The sequence below is a fragment of the Talpa occidentalis genome, unplaced genomic scaffold, assembly GCF_014898055.3.
Source record: "Talpa occidentalis isolate TD23 unplaced genomic scaffold, MPIMG_talOcc4v2.1 talOcc4.10, whole genome shotgun sequence".
Lineage (NCBI taxonomy): Eukaryota > Metazoa > Chordata > Mammalia > Eulipotyphla > Talpidae > Talpa > Talpa occidentalis.
The window spans coordinates 71,965,880-71,976,096 of record NW_023600993.1 but is presented as its reverse complement, the minus strand read 5'-3'; the positions used below and the strand labels follow the sequence as shown (position 1 = coordinate 71,976,096).

The window sequence follows — 10,217 nt, the reverse complement described above, 5'->3', positions numbered from 1 at the left end:
GCCCCCACTCCTGGAGAGATGTCATAGCATGTGAATCAGGCACCCTCCCCCTTGGAAACCCCATGCCTGTGGGCTGGATAGTCCTCACGTCAGCAAAGGAAGGGAGAAACCCACCCATCGCAGGAGGGACACCCTCTTGTGGGTGATCCAGATGTCCACCACACCATTCACCAAAGCGGGCAATGTTTAAATTCATCTTTCAATAAAACAAAATCTGAGCTGGTATAAAACCAGAGGGAGACCTTCCATCCAGCTGTGAGTCCCTCCCCTGCTCTCGGCTGCTGCCAGTAACCTGGCTCGTGGAGGAGCTCGCTGAACGATGCCACGTAGCAAAGCCAGCCTTCCGGTCTCTATTCCATCTCACTCCTCAATCTGTTTCTCATTAGCTTCAAAAGTGAAGGCTGGCTCCATGCCTGGACTGAAAGGAAGGCTTGGCACCGCCGTGCTCGCTGAGCCCCACCTCCTCGGTCTACAAGCCCCCACCCTGTCCGCCCGCACAGCTGACCACTGTGCAGCTGCTCTACCGGCCTTCTCTACTTCCCAGGTCCTGCCTCTCCTGCTGTTTGTCCCTCTACAGCAACCTCGTCCCTGCACATACACACTCACACACACACGCATCTCACTCCACTCAGCACTCAGTCCTGCCAAGTTTTCTTTCTTATCCCTTTACAACCCTCATAACATTTAGGTAGTGTAGCCCAGAGCATCAGGGTCACATGCTCCAGCATCAGAGAGCCCTGAGTTCAAATCCCTTCTGCACAGCTCCCTAGCTGTGTGACTTTGGGCAAATTACTTAATCTCTCTGTGCCCCAGTTTGTCCATCTGTAAAACGTGGATGATAACAGTACACACCTCGTAGGGTTATTGTGAGTATTAAATAAAATAACACAAATAAAAGGCCTGGAATAAAATCAGTGCTGGTCACCCATAAGCAAAAAAAAGACTAATCTGAAGAATTAGGACACTCCTTCCTTAAGAAGGAACTACAGTTTTGTTTTAGAATAGGCATGAGGGAGTTAGAGGCTGTATCTATATTCTGTATGCCTGAAAGACAGTCAGTGCATGCACTGAGCATTTATTGAGCACCATCTGTGTGCCAGGCATAGTGCAGGAAATCATAGCCACCTGCAAATCAAAGAGCCCTCAGAATTCAGTGGCAGCAAGAAATGTGAAAATAAATGATCCCCAAGCAACATATTGCTGAAGGCACATTGGGAAGAGTAAGGAAAGAGCTGTAGAAAAAGGGGACAAAGCAGCACCATGTCCCGGGAAGGCAGTAGGGAACCTTCTTGGAGTGACAGGAACTGGGTCTCATAGGAAGATGATGCACATGGACAAAGGCCTCCTCTCTCAGTTCCCAGATGTGTGGCAGGTCCCATTTGCTCTGCAAGGGAAAAGCAGAATTTAGCCCCACTTCACTGTTGAAAAAGTGAGGCACAGGGCCCCTCTGGTGATGCAGGGGTTAAAGACAGCACTCTTTTCAGCCACTGAAGCACAAGTTCGATCCCCACCAGCCAGGGAGCAGCCCACATAGCACAGCAGACCTCTCCTGTCTCGCCCGCTGCTCCCCTCAGCAATGTATTTCAGTAAATCTGCCTGTTCTGCTCCCTACTCTGTCTCTGGCGAATCCTCTCACCCCTCCACCCCTGCACCTCTGCCCTATACCCCAGTTCCTGTATGCATAAATAAATAAACCTTTTTTAAAAAATGGAGGTACAGAGGAAGAGACATCTTCCCCAAGAGCAGATTTTTAGTACAGAGATGGTCTCCCAGATCCCAAATGGCCAACTGTTTATGCTTCCACTCTTGGCAGAAGTTCATTTACCAGGAAGACAAGAAGATAAGGAAGGAGGGGGTGGCGAGGCTAGAGAGATAAGCAAGGGTTGGTTGACCAAAGGCCTGACATGGGCTCTGAACTTTGTCCTGTGTGGGCGAGGGGAGAACACACACAAGTGTCCACACCCCACATTGATCCACCAGCAGCAAGACCACATTTTGTCCTTGTCCTTGTAATTCCCAGAACTGCCTTGAAACAGGACTCATTGCCCCTACACATGATTTAAAGTGCAGCTTAGAAGAGAAGGCTGCTCAGGGAGAGGAGGGCCGTCCTGCAGCGGACCATTTCCTCACCAACTTGGCTCCTCGAGTGTCAGCAGAGGGAGCAGGCACCGAGAGGGCAGAGGGGCACTAGCTTTTATTGGCCACTGAGTGAGCCAGGTCCTCTGCAGGTCCTCTGCTGGGGCCCTCACAACATTAGAATTCTGGAGCAAATAAGACTTATGACTGACCCCAAGCAAATGGAAACATCTGTGCATGAACAGCCTGGAATGAAAGCAAAGAGAAGTCCACTCGGGCTCGGGACACTTTTGGCCTCCCCCTCGATCACAGCATGAGAGGGAGGTGGGGAAGGCAGCCTGGGGAGGCAAGGGCCTCTCCTGGTTTACCCTGGTCTACAAGGGCCACGTAGCAGAGAGAGGGACGTTGCTGGCAGGAATGAAGTCAGATGGAGTGGGAAGCACTGACCAGCTGCAAAACCTCAAAGGAGAGGCAGCCAGACTCACCAAATAAAAAGCCAAGATTCCTAATTACAATTGAATTGCAGATAAACCATAAAGAGGTGGTGTATAGTACAGGCAGGTATCACTTAAAGACAGGAATACGCTCTGAGAAATGTGAGACAAAGTGAGTTTGTCACTGTGTGACTTACACAAAACTAGATGGTACCGCCTGCAGCACCCCTAGCTTAGATCCAGGGACTGTCATGGACATGGTCTGCTGTTGACTGAAGTGGCATTACATTATTTGGCACATGGCTGCATGCAGGTGTCCCGCAGACTGGGGCCATGATGATGGGGATGAAGAGAAGTAGACAGGGTCTCCCCTGGTGGCGCAGCGGTTGAGTGCTGGGCTGCGAGGCTGCCCGCCGCCTCTGCAGCGCCAGTTCGATCCCTGGCGGCCAGAGAGGGTCCCACAAAAAAATAAATAAATAAATATAAATAAATAAATAAATAAATAAATAAATAAATGTAGCTGTTTCTTTTTTTTAAAAAAAAAAAAAAGAGAGAGAGAGAAATAAGTAGACAGAAGGTTTCATTTAAAGACAAACACCATAGGGCCTCCCCGGTGGCGCAGCGGTTGAGCGCTGGGTTGCATGGCTGCCCGCGGCCTCTGCGGCGCCGGTTCGATCCCCGGCTGCTCCCCGGCCACCGGAGGAGGGTCCCACATGGCGCGCAGACCTCTCCTGCCGCCCGCTGCTCCCCTCAGCAGTGTACTTCGGTTCTTCTGCCTGCTCTGCTCCCTGCTCTGGCTCTGGTGAATTCTCTCACCCTCCCGCGCTTCTGACTGTACACAGTGCATGTATAAACAAAACAAACAAACAAACAAACAAATAAATAAAACATGCCTCTATAAAAAAAAAAATTTTTTTTAAAAATAATAAAATAAAGACAAACACCATACAGATTGTAGATGATTGGCTGTAGGTGAGGATGCGGGACACATCAAGGATGACCCCCCCCACCCAGACTGGAGTGACTGTGTGTTTAATTGGGACACTTAATGTGACAGGGAGATGGAGCAGGATCACATTAGCCAGAGGAACCTCAGGTTCTGTTTTTGGTGATGTTAAATTTGGGGTGCCCTACATGGAGGTTGTGCAAATCTGAGACTTAAGGGCAGACATGGCCGGGAAGCTACCCACATGATGGTGGTGTTTAAAGCCATGAGTCTAGATGTAACCACTTGGGGAGTGAGAGTTACGACAGCAGAGACAAGGGTCCAGAACTAAACTTTGAAGACCCTCAATATGTTCAGGTCACTCAGAAGAGGGCAGCCAAGGAAACTGAGTGAGAGCAGCCAAGAAGGCAGGAAGAAAATCCACAGGTGGTTGGCAAGAGGGTAGCAGAGGATAGGCTTTCAGCGAGGCAGGATACTGCAGGGACATCTGATAAGGTAGAAAGAGAAACAAAAGCCATCCAGCTGTGGCCCCAAGAGAGGATGAGGTGGGGGATGCAGAAGCTGCGAACGTCCCCACATCCATCAATAAATCCTGCGGGGGGGGGGGGGCGGCTCTCAGGCATGGAGCAGAGGCAGCCAGAGAGTGGTGGGGTGTGTGGTTTCCATTATAACCTTTGGGGCACTTTCCTGACTGGAGGTCTGGAGACAAATCTTGACCTCCTCCTCTAAGGCAGTGGTGCCTTAGACAAATCAAATGGAAATGGTAAGCGAAGGTCTTTCAAAGACTGAATAAAGAGGAGTGTGTCAGCAATGAACACACACACACACACACACACACACTGGAACTAATGTATACAACAGTGTGGATGGATGTCAAAAGTAGTGTAGGGACTGTAGGAAATCAGACTCAAAAGAGTTCAGACTCTTTTGAGAAGATAAGAAGATCTAGAACAGGGGCCTCCCTGGTGGCACAAGGGTTAAAGTCTCAGCACTATGAAGCGATCACCAGCCACTGCAGCATGAGTTCGATCCCCGGCTAGGGAGTTAACCCACATGGCAGAGCAAACCTCTCCTATCTCACCCTCTGCTCCCTTCAGCAGTGTATTTCAATAGATCTCCCTATTCTGCTCCCCACTCTGTCTCTGGTGAATCCCCTTACCCCCACCCCCATACTTCTAGCCTACACCCCAGTTCTTATATGCAGAAATAAATAAAAATAAATCTTTTTTTAAAAAAAGAAGTTCAAGATCAGGCAGAACTAATCTATAATGGTTTATAAATACAGTAGAATTCTATGCAGCTATTAAAAATGAGCAAGGTACATCTTGGGCTTTGAATAAAATTTAGTATATTTTTATATAAATATACACGTACATATGTTACAGATAATATAGAGATATAAATTATGTTCCTGTGCATATAAAATTACATGTGGGTAAATGTGTATGGAGATATACATATAGATATGTATAAATTGATGTGAATAAAAGTTATATGTATATATTTTGGACTACAGGTTTGCAACCCTCCAAAAACTCATGTATTAAAACTCTAACTGCTCAATGTGATATTTTTAGAAGTTGGGGGCTTTGGGAGGTGATAAACTTTAAAGATGATCATAAGAGTGGCTCCACCATGACAGTGTTCATGTCCTCATAAGAAGAGAAAGAGACTAGAATTTGTTTTTTCACCAAGTGAGGCCACAGCAAGGAGGCAGTCATCTATAAGCCAGAAAGTGGGCTCTAACCAGACTCCAAATCTGCTGGCCCGTGATCCAGGACCTCCAGCCTCCAGAACTGTAAGAAATGTTTGCTTTTTAAGCCACCTAGTCTATGGTATTTTTGTTTTAGCAGCCTGAGCTGACTAAGGCTGTATATAAATACACACACACACACACACACACACACACAGAGCACAAAAAAAAAAAAAATTCCCCCAAGTGCTAATAATGATTATTTCTCTGAGATGAAATTTAAGCTATTTTTCTTTACTTTTTTCTTGGTATTTTTTAATATTATTTAAAATTTTCACAATAAGCATATATCATTATAATGAAGCCATTATTTTTTTTTAAAGATTTATTTATTTATTTGTTTGTTTTTACAAGCACTGGGTACAGTCAGAAGCGCGGGAGGGTGAAAGAATTCACCAGAGCCAGAGCGGGGAGCAGAGCAGGCAGAAGGACCGAAGTGCACTGCTGAGGGGAGCAGCGGGTGGCAGGAGAGGTCTGCGCGCCATGTGGGACCCTCCTCCGGTGGCCGGGGAGCAGCCGGGGATCGAACCGGCGCTGCAGAGGCTGTGGGCAGCTTTGCAACCCAGCGCTCAACCGCTGCGCCACCGGGGAGGCCCGAAGCCATTATTTTTAAAAATACTTTTGTAGGAGGTCTTTAGAGTAAACTGATGTTTTGTACTTAAGAGACTGTCACTAAACCCCAAATGTCTACCAAGGCCTCCTCAAGTCCTGCTCTCATTTGGAGACAGGGGAGGGGCTTCAGAGATGGCAGGTGAGCTGAGGACCCTTCTGGGTTGTGACTTGGGGCTCTCCTATCCCCTCCCTGAGCCCTGAGACACAAAAAGCTACAGAATTTGTGGGATCCAGTGCAAAATGAAAATGTAGAACACCTTGTTAAAAAATCATTAAGAATTTCAAGACACAAGTCCGATCCCCAGCCAGGGAGCTACCCACATGGCACAGCAGACCTCTCCTGTCTCACCTGCTGCTCCCCTCAGCAGTGTATTTCAGTAGATCTCCCTGTTCTGCTCCCCACTCTGTCTCTGGTGAATCCTCTCATCCCCCAGCACCTCTGGCCTACACCCCAGAACTTATATGCAAAAATAAATAAATCTTTAGAAAAAAGAAAAAAGAATTTCAAGATGGTGACAGCAGAGCATTCAGTCAAACAAAAGGCCTCCATGCTTAGGACCCTGGGACAGCAAAGCTGCACACCTGTGAGGATAGTCCCACTTGGTGACACCATCTGAGCAAATTATAGAATATTTGCTACTGTAGCCAGAGACAATAGCCAGAAAAGAAACCAGGTAAATGTGGAGCCAATATAGGCCTCGGGAAGCTAGGGCATCAGTGAATAAGAGACTCACACAGACATAACAACTCACCAGGAATTTCATCAGATAAAACATGATACACATTCACCATTATGTATTTGAAAATGGCCATCTGAGATGTGTAAGGCCCATCAGCAGACTCCATGGGCCCTGGGTGCTGAGCAAGTTTAATTAGCAAAGGGGCAAGTCAGGAGGGCCTTCTGCTGGGATGAGGCTAGTGGACCAGTTGGGCATGGCAGCTGCCCACTGTGTGGTGTCCACTGGCTGGCCTGAGGGCATATTCACCTGGGATTCCCTCACGCTATAAGCCAACAGGGCACCTGGACCCAGCCTGCCATCTTTCCATCCTGTATCTGTGGGGCCCACACCCCAACATACCACAATGGAGCTGCTCCACAGAAAACCTGTTCCTGGAACTCTCACCCGAGTTCCAGGCCCCACAAAGAGAGCCTGTGTTGGGCAGGCAGCGCTGAGTGAGCAGACAGCCCACACCTCCCCTGCACCACACAGCACAAAGACTGGTCTGTGTGCCCTGCCTGGAGGACCCACCACCTCCCTTCCTCCACCAGGCACTGGGATCCAGTCATTGGAGTCTCCCATGAGGCTGCCAGCTCTGTCTGTGCCCGGCCGGACAGCCCAGGAAAGACACACTCAGCTGAAGCACCTCAGACAACCCAGGCAGGACTTCCATGCCTTCAGTAAGCTGCGGTGGCTGGTTCCAGGCTCGCAAGCAGAGCATGGGCAGTCTCCAGCCTCTCCAAAGCTCCTCACCGTCTCTAGGTTGGGGGCACCAGTCAGGTTCCAGCAAACTCTCCCCTAGTTGGAGTCACTTCCATCAACCTTCCCACACAACCCAACCCACCCTGAGCAGACACCAGGGATGGGTACAAAGACCTGCAGGGTTCCCGTCGTCTGCAGAAAAAGCCAACATGTCCACCAGGTAACCAAAGCCTCCTCAGCAGACCCTCGCTGACGTGCGCCCATCCTGGGTCCTGGGCCCTGGGCCTTCAGTCCCATTTGCCTTCAATCTCCTGAGAGACTTCAGCTGAACCAGAAACACCCTTTTTGGGTCCTCTCCAACTGCACGTTTGTTATTCAACCGATGATGTCCTTCTCAACCACCCAAATCCTAGCTCCTCCACAGTGTCTGGATTTCATCCGCTGCAAGTCTGGCCCTTCAGCAAACCTCTACTGAGTGCTGCTGTGAGCCAGGCCCTGTCTCCTTTTGTGGTCCCACATCACTTAGCACCTCCAGAACCAGGGAGTGGAGGGCTCTGTGGGGGCCTTGTCCCTTGTGCCCCTGTGCACACAACAGGTACTCGGTAGGTGGGCCTCAGTTGGAGTTGGAGACACTACTTCACCTTTATGGACCTGGCAACAGGTGCCAATACCCCGCCACCCCTTGACTCTCCTGGGAACCCACCTTTGCTTAGGTGGGCAGCATTCCAGAGGGACCCCAGCCACCACCTCAAGTACTCGAGTGATGGTCTCCAGTTTCTCCAGCTGAAGGCTTCTCTGCAGCTCACCCTGCACTCAGAATGCCAGCGATGGTAGGGATCTGATGCTCCAGCCATCGTCCACCTGCAGGGGTCAGGAGGTGGTGGATAAATTCCTCAGCTTCCCCTTCCTAGTGGGACAATTCTGAGATGCATCCTGTCAATTCCTCCGAATATCCCAGGAGAGTGGAGTCCCAGGTGCCCACTAATCACCCACCATCTGCCTGGCTCTGTCTCCTCCCTCTCCCCCCCTCTCCTACTCCCTGTGCTTCCAGGAACCAGCTGGCAAGCTGCCTGTACCTAGTCCTCGCTTGAGTGCGCTTGCTTTGGTAGAGAACACTGCTCCAGGCCTTCAGTCTCTTCTCCAACCCGGGACACATGCAACAAGCCTTTATCCATGCCTGCGCTGCATCAGGTGGCAGTGACTGGGGAGGAGAAACATTCTGGAAACTCCTTGTCCTCCCTTGCCCCCATTGTTCCCACTGTGTGGGGAAGGAGAAGGAGACAGAAAGTACAAGCACAACCTTAGGAGCGGAAGAAGTAGGGAGAGGGGAAGGGAGGGGAGATGAGCCATGGAGAAGGCAACCTGGAGCGTGACTCCCTTGGGTCGGCCCTGGGGTCCAGGCAGCCTTGCTGGCTTCTCTAGAGAACTTTTCTGCCCAGGCCTGCACTCTCCGTCAACTCCACGCTACCCGCCCCACCTTTTTTCTGCAAGCAGAGGCAACTTTGCTGCACTCCAGCCCAAAACAGCCCTGCCCTGCCCTGCACCCTGCCGGGCTGAGCCCTTGGGTTTGCATGGCCAGGGCTTTGGGTTCAGCCCATGGAGACACCAGCAAGAGGCTGGGGGACAGTGGGAAAGAGCAAAGAGTATTTATTCGGCCCCCTTCACTCCTCCCTGCCTCCCTCACAGTAGTTCTGGTTGGGGAGCTCCCTGTGGGTGGCCCTCAAATACATTGCCCCTCTCACCAATGACTGGAAACATTCTTTCTCTCCCTAGACCTCAGGCTGCTAGTGAGGGCCTCAAGGCCCCTTGTTGGTCCCCTCTGCTCCACCCTCCCAGCCACAAACAGCCCCTTCATTAAAAAATCTTAGTAATTCCAATTGGGCTGCTGCTGGCCTCCTGTTGTTGCCCTGAGCAGAGTTGGGGCCTGGATGGTGTCTGGCTCCAGCAAAGTAGCAAGAGTTGGTGTTTAACTCAGATGACTTCAGCTAGAATCTCAGCGCCACTAGTAAGTTCCAAGTTGCTGGGCCTCTCACAGCCTTTGTTTCCACGTGAAACACAGGTAAGACAAGAGCACTGCCAACATCACCATTCTCACCAGGGCAACAGCAGACCCCTCTGCAGACCCATGCGGGAGGAAGACGAGGCCCGTGTAAGGGCACCAGGGCTCCCGACAACAGTGAGGAACCGGACTCGGTTCTCAGTCACTGATTTCTCTGTTTCTCTCTTCTTCTTCCTCCCTCTCTGCTACATCTTGCATGTGGTCAAACATGGCTCCACACCGTCTCATACGTTTATATACTCTAAGAAAGTCAAGACTACACTCTACACAAATGGGCTCACACTTCCATACTGTGCAACCTGCTTTGACTCATTGATCATCAGGCATGTCTCCATGTTCAGGATACTCTTCCACACTGCAGAATCACCGCACCACACTCCGCAACCTCCTCCTTCTCCCCATCTTTATTTTCCTGGCTTAGCCTATGCTATTTTTGTAGTAACTTTACTTTTTAAGACACATTGGGCCTCCCTGGTGGTGCGGGGGTTAGAGATACAACACTATCAAACTATGGCCAGCCACTGCCACATGAGTTCAATTCCAGGCTAGGGAGCTACCCACATGGCACAGCAGACCTCCCCTGACTCACCTGCTGCTCCCCTCAGCCGTGTATTTCTGTCAGTCTGCCTGTTCTGCTCCCCGCTCTGTCTCTGGGGTATCCTCCCAACCCACCCCCCACACACACACCTGTGGCCTACACCCCCATTCTTGCATGCATAAAATAAATAAATCTTTAAAAAATAATAAAACACATGTTCCTCCCCCAGAGCCATCTCCCAGGATTCCTTTGAAAACAGAGGGCTGATTTACTCAATTCTCATTTCTTTCTTCCACCCCAATCTTGACTTTCATTTGAAGTTCAAGACAGTAAGTGTGGAGGCAGGCAGGGCACCCTGTCGCTCCATCCCTTCTGTGC

General features: G+C 50.2%; 1 long non-coding RNA gene across 1 annotated transcript; it reads right to left on the bottom strand.

Moving 5' to 3' along the window:
* Positions 1-1,347: 1,347 nt before the first annotated feature.
* On the bottom strand, positions 1,348-8,412 carry LOC129145938 (uncharacterized). Its single transcript, XR_008552153.1, has 3 exons — positions 8,319-8,412; positions 7,946-8,103; positions 1,348-1,384 (listed from the first exon to the last, which is right to left on the bottom strand). It is a non-coding gene; the product is annotated as an uncharacterized LOC129145938 (long non-coding RNA).
* Positions 8,413-10,217: the final 1,805 nt, after the last annotated feature.